Raw genomic sequence first — 10,532 nt, forward strand, 5'->3', positions numbered from 1 at the left:
TTAGTGTTAGGTGTGTGAATGTGTAGTGTGTTTATCAATCGTTGTTTAAAGCCAAAATTTATGAAGATATTTTGTTTGGTCTCAAATTATGATTTATGTAACACTTTAACTATCAAAATGCTATGTTTTTGGCTACGTCACTCTGATAACTCAAGTATTATAACAACAACAACAACAACAACAACAACAAAGCTTTGTCCCACTAAGTGGGGTCGGCTAAGCTCAAGTATTATAATGACTGTTAAAATATAATTCTAAAATATGAGCCTGTTTAAAATTTAAATCGAATTTTTCAAAAACATACATCCATACTTAAAATTTAAATAATACTCATAAAGATTATATATATATATATATATATATATATATATATATATATATATATATATATATATATATATATATATATATATATATATATTAAACAAGCATTACATAATCAAAATCCTATCCCTCTTATAATAACTTGTAAAGATAAAGGCGAGGAAAAAGTAACTAATATAACACAGCACACCATTTAAATAGAAATGAAAATAACCAAGCTCTTTCGAACTTCATCGTCCATAACCTGAAAAGAAAAGGCTTGTAGGGGAATGAGAACATCGTCCTCGAAAGGGTTCTCAGTAGAGGGTTTAAGAATTACTATAATAGGATACATGAAAATAAAAATCTTTTAAAGCATAGTGATTAATAACCGTCTTATGCATCCCTTTAAAACCTAAAAATTTAATATCAAAAATTCAAAATCATATCTAAAAGAGAAAACTGTTAATTCTTCAAAAATTCAAAATCCTTTCAAAAGGTTTTACCTAAATAGCATGAATGACTAACCTGTTCCAAGCATAGGTTCATTAAGTCTATGCTGAACCAGCTTAGTTTTTCATACTTTTCTAAACCAAAACACAAACCAAACACGGCCTTCAACCCATCTCGTAACCAATAACAGCCCTAGGCCAAAACAATTCAACCTACAACCAACCCATCACAATCCACCCAATTTTTAATCAAAAACACAAGGTTCAAGCACAATCAAGCAAGTACTTCAAGTAGAGCAATTAGCAATTAGCAATTAAACATAATTAATCACATAAGCAAACCAATTACAATATGCACACCCAAACAATTTTACATAGATACATATGATGAATGCTTGTCCTAATGGCTGATGAGGCTCATCTGTCGGTTATCAAGCCAACCCGACAAGTCCAAAACCCTTGGACTGTCCCCCGTTGCGCATCCTCATGAGTCTATGCATAGCTTTTTTCTTATTTCATTCATAAATTATACATTCATATATAACTTTACTCAATGGAGGTTTTCCATTCCCAGAAATTTATACGTGTCCAGTCACCCTTGTGACGTATGGTCAACAAAGTATCGAGTCTCAACCTGGAACACGTGGTGACAAGCCATGGTTCTGTACCCAAGAAAACTCGTATCTCAGATAACATTAAATTCATAAGCCACATATTCATTCATAATCATTCATTCATCATCATTTCTGCACTTCATTCACAATCCAAACCAAGTCAAGTCATCACTCATTCCATATTTCACCTTTTTCTTCAAAATCAATTCTCTTTCAAAACTTAGCCATCTTATGTCACATTATCCAAAACTTCCAAAAGACTTTCAAAAATATCATATCAAAAAGGAATTTTCGTTGAAAAGACTCAATGCTTCACTTTTAAATCATTCGTTTGACTATTTCAAATCAAAGTTATTAATTAACAGCCTTGGCAAAGACTCAATACTCTAGAGGAAATAACCTGCCTCATTCTGTCAATTCTTTATAAATCCTCGGAATCATAGTTATTTAAATTGAAATAAATTAAAACAAAGATTAAAAATCAAAACCAAGGCATGTAAGCTAAAAGTTTCGAACCACTTTCAAAATCAAAGTTATTTAAGCCCAAAAACCAATTTCATTTCATTCTTAAATCGGAAACCTTTCCAAGACTCGAAATTGTTTAATTTTGCTAAGTCAAAATTTAAAGAATACATACCTCAAAAGCAAAACGAATTTAATTAATTAAAATTCAAGTTCTTTTAAAATACACTAAAACTCCTCCGAAGGTACTTCCTTAATTAATCTTCAAAACATAGCCCTTTGATATTTAAATGAATCGGAAAACATAAACTTTTCTTAAACAGCTTAAACTCGAAACACCAATTTCTTAATAAATCAAGAACCAAATAATAGGACCTCAAATCCAAATCCTTTTCTAAATCGCATTTTAAAATAGAATCTTAATTTCATAAAAAAATCGGCAGCATCGATCCTAAAACTTGGACTTTGCCACCCTTTTCGAGTCCCAACCAAACCTTTACGCAACCCTTTTCACAGGTTCAAAACCAAATCAGTTTAAAATCAGATTAATTCCAAAAATTTCATATCATTCTCATATCTCAAGAAGAAACTTCATTCTCAATAGAATTAAACTCAGTTTCAAAACTTTGAAGAAATAACTTTAAAGAGATACTTCAAATGCAATCCGTTTCACAATCCAAACACTAATCCAATCAAACAAGCATTCATATCCATCTAATACAACCAAACAATGCATAAAAGACTTATACAATAACTAAAATACATTTCTCACATAAATATCCATATACGGCAACTCCGAAATATAGAATTTAGTTTTCTGAAAAAGACCCATTCCTCGATAAGCGAACCCATCACCCAAATGCGTTAACGAATTTCTTTCCTCTCATCCCAAAACCAACGGCAGCTTTAATTCATAGCCCGCATACTTTTGCAACAGCATAAATATCTTTAAGTCACAACATGCAACCCCAGTTATTAACTCTTAAAATATCAATATTGTGGAAACCTCAAAACACATAATAGAAAACCAAAGGCGAGAATTCAGAGATAAAGACACTTACTGGAATAAAAGAATGACGCACCAACCACCCCAAACTTAACCGGCAGCAGCTCCAACAGCGGCCAGGAGCTTCAGTAGCTCAGCAACAACCTTAATTTTTGACATGCAAACCCATAAAATTAACCCTACAACATCTATACATCAAAATCCTTAACCACAGATAGCTAGAATGATTACAGAAAGAGCTTCAAGGCGCAGGCAACTCACTATAAAAAGAAGAATGACAGAAGTGGAGCGGCGGCTCCGATGGCGACCTCCGGCAGCGGCGACGGAGACAGTTTTACGGATGGCGACGTGATTTGTCGACGGGTCGGCTGGGCGGACCGGCGGTGACAGATCCGACGCGCGTCTCCTCTTTTTATGGCTAAGCTTCATCGCGGTTCTGTTTCCTCTCTCGCGTGTCCTTCTCTCGTGATGGAACAGTGACGGTGATGGCGTGGAGCACGGCGCGACGGTGGTGACAGAATCGGCCTTTCTTCTTTTGGGCATCTCTTCTTCGCAACGGCGGTGACAGGTTGACGGCATCACGAGCTTCTCCTTCCCTAGCACTCTCTTCCTCTCTCTTGGATCCCCTTCCTTCCTCCCATTTCCTTCTTTCTTTCATTTTCTTCTTTCCTTTCTTTCTTCTATTCTTTCTTAACCGTGTGTATGTTGGTGAAGGTGGGTTGAGGAATAATGACGACTAGTTTAGAAAAATTTGGGTTAGGATTGTATTTTGGGGATTTACGGTTTTGATTTGGGAATTAGGATTTAGGTTGAGTATTAATTTAAAATCAATTTAATCCAATATAATTAAATTTAAAAATACTATCTAGTTCACAGAATTATATTTAATTAAGTATTTTAATTTAAAATTAGAGATTAATAAATAAATTTTCTCTTAGTTCATAAAATTAATCAAAATCTTTAATTATTCAATTTTAAATTGTATAAAACTTTCATTATTTTTAATTATTAAAATTTTAAATTCCTAATATGAAAATATTAAATTATTTAGAAAATTTTATAAATCATAATAGATCTTAAACATAAAGTATCACAAAATATAATTTAATTATTTTCAGGACAATAATTTTCTTTAAATAAAATTATCGACGAATATAATAAATTATAAATAACTTACTATATAATTTTTAAAAATTCGGAGTCTTACATCCTACTCCACTTATAAAAATTTTCGTCATAAAAAATTAGCATATTACAGGAAATATTACATGATTTTAATACCTTTCTTTTGAATACTTTAGAAAAACAAGAAGTTCTGGCATATATATAAATTTTCAAATACTTGATAAGTTATAAAATTTAGATATAAGAGGAGAGTGTTATGTAAGGAAGAAGTTATAAGATAGGTTTAAAACAAAGAAGTTACATGGTGTCAACCTTAAGGGTTTTAACATAGCTCACTATCACAACTCCCTTTGATATCACATACTTACAAGCTTCACTTTCCGCATTCACGAACCGTGTCCTAAAGAACTACCGTATTCTAAGTTTCACCTTACGCTTATCTATCTCACGTTGCTCCGGTCACTTAGCTAACTTGTTGCAAGTCATCATCTTATACGAATTGAGCTACCGAAAACTTGAATATCTTTTCAACAACATTCCTTCGCCAAAATTTAAACGTTCTAACCTATGGTATTTTCAAACTTGCCAAAGTTCACCTCCTCATCTACTAGTCATTCACTGAAAAGCTAACGCTTCGGTTTTTTTTTTTATTTTCTAGGGACCACGTGTGACATTGAGATAAGCACTAGTATATTCAAGGAGTTACAAATCTAAGAAAAAGATGAATAAGTGACGAGGATAAGATTCACATAAATTCAGAAGGATGCATAAGATTGCAACTAAGTAACGATTTACATGCATAAGAAAATGTTCCAGAAAGAAAATTATTTCGCATCTAAATAAAAAATTTGAATCTAGCTCCACAATAAATAAGAAAAGAGTAGTGATGAATTAGATTGAAATAAGTTCAAGCTAAAACAGAGGAACACTAAGTTCACAAAAGAGGAATGAATGAAACTAACGATATCATTTACAAAACTCGAAGATGAAAAGACTTAAGAAAGTATAATTTCACATTCTCAAAAGAAAAGATATGAAATGAACATCCTTCAAGAGTGGTAATAAAAGCGCAAATATTGTGTTGTGTTACAACAGATTCAAGTTAAACTAGATTTGTGCAAGACATAAGTACATGATCAAATAAGAATTTGCATAAATTTTTTTTACAGCAAATTAGAGGAAAAATCAAATTTTATTCAAAGAAGAAGGTCTGAGATAAATTTGTCAATAAAAGAATAATTGGTATGTTGCAAAGAAATAGGTTTCAATTTATAAGAAAGTTTTAAAGCTTCATAAAAAGGAGTGTATACTAAGTTCCAAAACAATCTTATCGAAATTTAAAGTATAGCTACGGATAATATCTAGCAAAAGAAAATTGAATCGAAATTTCTTCAATGGAATCCGAAACAAGAACCTTAGAAGGAAATTATAAGAAGTGGTATGTTGCACCAAAATAAGTTTGGAATTTACTCAAAGAAATACAAACTTTGAAAAAGAAGAACAAGCAACCAAAATGGTGTTTCGCAAGAATTTGAAAAAACGTTTAAAATTACAAGTAAGCAATGATGTACAAGAACAATAAGATGCACCGAAGGGAAAAATCAAGTTGTAATCCTACGAAGGAATGAACTCATTTTCCCAAAAGAATTACTAAAAGTTTTAATAAGGTATTGCATAAAAACAACCCAATTTAAAATAAATTATATGAATTTTGTCAAATAAAAATTAACTGGAATAGAAGCAAAAATCTCTCATCAAAAATCTTAAAGTACATAATCAAGTAAAGTCATATATAAAAATTTAAGTAATATTGGAGAAGAATCAAATTATGTTCAAAGAAGGAAATCTATTATAAAGTGTTCCTATATAGTTAATAAAAGAATAGATAGTACTTTCAGAAACAAGTATGTTTTTAGCTACTTAAAGGATTTATTCATTTATTGTAGAAAAGTACATGTAAGATTAGAGGTGGTCATATCACTACAAGAAAATAGAATATTTGTAACAAAAAATTTGTATCAAATTTAAAATTGTTACAAAAAAAGTATTTTGTAATAATAATTTATGATTGTTACAAAAGAATAATGTTTTGTAACAATATTACAAGTTGTTACAAAACATGATAATATTTTGTAACAACCTGTTTTATTTTGTTACAAATTATGTTAGTTTTTGTAATGAGATGGCATTTTGTTACAAAATATTGTAATATTTTGTGACAAAAAAAAGTCGTTGCAAAAATTTAAAATATTTTGTAACAAAATATTTTTTGTTTCAAAATCTTCAATTATTTTGTAACAAAAAATTAATTTGTCACAAAATTTAACATTATTTCTGACAAGTTACTTAATTTGTCACAAGATATAAGCATATTTTATAACAAAAAAATTATTTCGAAATGTTAAACACTTTGAGAGTAAAAAAATTGTTTATATAATTCTTTTTAAAATAATTTTATTTTGTTTCAAAAATTAAAGTATTTTACATATTGTTGATATTTATTAATTTTTAAAAATTATAAATATTAATTTTATATTCTTTTAAAAAATTAATATATAATTTTTATTAATAATCAAATTTTTAATGTTAACTAAAAATTAATTTGTGAAAGTTTAAAAAATTTAATTAAACTATAAATATAAAATCAATAATTAAATATAAAACAAAAAAAACTAAGATACACAAATATAATTTAAGTAATTAAGATTCTTGTGTAATTTTATATAATTGATTATTTCATATGATTTGAAATTAAAATTTAGTAGTGAAAGTATTATATAATTTAATCTAAATAATTTTTATTATGAATAAATTATAGTTTATTTTATTAAATTCAGCTCCAAAAGATTAATTTATTTGGAATGATTAAATTGATTTTTATAAATTTTTTAATTTTACGTTAATTAATGTTTAGATATAATTTTTATTATAATTAGTTATTTTATATAAATTGAAATTAAAATTTTAGTAATAAAAAATAATAAAAAATTATATCAATAATCTGAATAATTAATATTTTTGAATTTAAAATGATATTTTATAAAATATGATTAATACATTTATTTTATAATTTAAATTAAAAGAAATTATTTAAACACATTGATATATTGATGAATAAAATTTTATGTATTTTAAAATAATCTTTACAGTATTAAAGTTGAATTTTAAATTATTATTTTATTTTAAATATTTTATAAAATTATTATATTATTTATATATATTTTATCTTAAACTTAAAATTCCTAAATTCTAACCTAATTTCATAAAACATAAACGCACATCAGACAGGAAAGAAAGAAAGGGGGTGGTGGAGGCACTCCAGGAGGGAAGAACCGAATCAGAAAAATAAGAGGGGGACCGAATCAAAAAATGAAAGATATTTAAACTATCTATATTATTATATATTATATAAATGTTGACTTGCTGAGTAAATTAGTTAATATATTAATTAATTAAAAAACTAATATAATTTGGCAAATTATGTGTAATTTGTATTTAAAAAAATTATTACAAAATAAATAGTGTTTTATAACTAAAGAAAAAAATATTACAAAATCAAGTTATATTTTGTAACAAAATTTTATGATAGAAAAAATATATTGTCACCAAAAATATTTTGAAGATCAAAATTTGTTATTACTTTTGTAACGACTTTTGATTTTTTGTATCAGAAAAATTTGTTATAAAATATCACTTTGAATTGTAACAATTCCATTTTTTGTTACAAAAACTTTTTGTAACGGGACATACTGCAACGGTCTCTTTTTTTGTTACAAAATCATTTTGTTTCAAAATTTTGATTTTTTGTAACAATTTTTTTTGTTACAAATATTTTTTTTCTTGTAGTATATCCAGAATTCAAAGAATGGTTGCAGACAAGATCAGATAAATAAAAAATGATCAAATTAAAACTCTTTTCAACCAAGATTTCGAAACAAGAACTTCAAAAGAATACTACTAAAATTGATATTTCTTACCAAGACAAACTCAATTTTTAACGAGGGGATTACTTTATTCATTTAGAGGAACACAGGATCAAAGATTGTAATCTGGACAGAATAAGCATAAGTTGTAAAAGGCAAAGCAGAAGAACCAAATTGTACAATTAGCTTGCAACAAATTGTAACTCTCACGATTTCAAATTACTTAAGTATTAAGAATTATGTGTTACGCTAGAACTGATTTAAGATCGAATAATATGGTACATAATTCATGAAGAAATGCATAAATAATGATAATGATGGATAATCAAATCGAGTTCCAAAAAGAATTGAAACAAGGATCGAAAAAGTTGATAAATCGAAGAATAATCAATACGCACATCATGTGGCATGATTAAAGTACCTGTCTTCAGTGTAAACTAATCAAGAAATAACTTCTGACGTTTTTCAAAGAATTAAGGACCATTGTCATGCGAAACAAGTTCAAAGCGAACTAAAAAAACTCACGATTCGTAAAGAGAAATATGAGCAATATTAAAGATAGGATTATAATCAAGCAAAATATATATATATATATATGAACAAGTATGGTTGGGAATAGAGTCGAATCATATCCTAAAAGGGAAAATCTAAAGTAAGAAATTTCAACATAACCAATAAAAGAGAAAACAGTGTACTAAGCTACGCGACATGAACAAGATTACATGTCAAAACGGGAGTAACTTCAAAAATTAATTTCTACTGCTCCAAAAACTTGTGAACCGCATCACTTATTAATTCTACTTTGTCCATTATAACCTATTAATTTTTCTGTACACATAAACCATCAACAGTAAACTGGATAGACTTAATATCAATAGATATGAAATGGTAAGCTAACAGTGTTAATCAATAGACAGTCATGTGCATAAAGCTATAATTCTCGTCATTCGGACAAGACCTATAACATGACAGACACTCAGAATATACAATGAAGCATAGTCAGTCCATTTCTCAGGCTCTACAGGAAGGACATCTTTGATACCATAATATAACACCCTAACTATCAAAATGTCATGCTTCCGGCTGTGCCACTCTGATAGCTCGAGTATTACGACGACTCTTAAAATATTTAATTCTAAAATAGGAGCCTGTTTAAAACTTAAACAGAATTTTTCAAAAACATACATCCATACTTAAAATGCAAATTACAATACTCATAAAGAACACACACACACACACACATTATAAATTTACAAGCATTACATAATCAAAATCCTATCCCTCTTATAACAACTTGTAAAGATAAAGGCGAGGAAAAAGTAACTAATACAACAAAGCACACCATTTAAATAGAAACGAAAATAACTAAGTTCTTCTAAACTTCGTCGTCCATAACCTGAAAAGAAAAGACCTGTAGGGGAATGAGAACATCGTCCTCGAAAGGGTTCTCAGTAGAGGGTTTAAAAATTACTATAATAGGATACGTGAAAATAAAACTCTTTTAAAGCATAGTGATTAATAACCATCTTATGCATCCTTTTAAAACCCAAAGATTTAATATCAAAAATTCGAAATCATTTATGAAAGAGAAAACTGTTAATTCTTCAAAAATTCAAAAGCCTTTCAAAAGGTTTTTTCTAAACAGCATGAATGACCAACTTGTTCGAAGCATAGGCTCATTAAGTCTATGCTGAACCAGTTTAGTTTTTCATACTTTTCTAAACCGAAATACAAACCAAACACAACCTCCAGCCCATCTCATAACCAGTCATGGCCCTAGGCCAAAATAATTCAATCCACACCCAATCCATCACAATCCACCAAATTTTCAATCACAAACACAAGTAAGGTTCAAGCACAATCAAGCAGGTACTTTAAATAGAGCAATTAGTAATTAAACATAATTAATCACATAGGCAAACCAAGTACAATATGCACACCCAAACAATGTCACATAGATGCATATGATGAATGCCTCTCCTAGTGACTGATGAGGCTCATCTGTCGGTTATCAAACCAACCTGACAAGTCCAAAACCCTTGGACTGTCCCCCGTCGTGCATCCCCATGAGTCTATGCATAGCTTTTTTCTTATTTCATTCATAACTCATACATTCATATATAACTTTACTCAATGGGGGTTTTTCATTCCCGAAAATTTATACATGCCCAGTCACCCTTGCTACGTAGGGTCAACAGAGTATCGAGTCTCAACCGAAAACACGTGGTGGCAAGCCACGGTTCTGTACCCAGAGAAACTCGTATCTCAGATAACATTAAATTCATAAGCCACATATTCATTCATAATCATTCATTCATCATCATTTTCGCACTTCATTCACAATCCAAACCAAGTCAAGTCATCACTCATTCCATATTTCACCTTTTTCTTCAAAATCAATTCTCTTTCAAAACTTAGCCACCTTATGTGACATTACCCAAAACTTCCAAAAGACTTTCAAAAATATCATATCAAAAAGGAATTTTTGTTGAAAAGACTCAATCCTTCACTTTTAAATAATTTATTTGACTATTTCAAATCAGAGTTATTAATTAACAACCTTGGCAAAGACTCAAGACTCTAGGGAAAATAAGCTGCCTCTTTCCTTCAATTCTTTATAAATCCTCAGAATCATAGTTACTTAAAT

Source organism: Arachis hypogaea, chromosome 1 (genome assembly GCF_003086295.3).
Source record: "Arachis hypogaea cultivar Tifrunner chromosome 1, arahy.Tifrunner.gnm2.J5K5, whole genome shotgun sequence".
Lineage (NCBI taxonomy): Eukaryota > Viridiplantae > Streptophyta > Magnoliopsida > Fabales > Fabaceae > Arachis > Arachis hypogaea.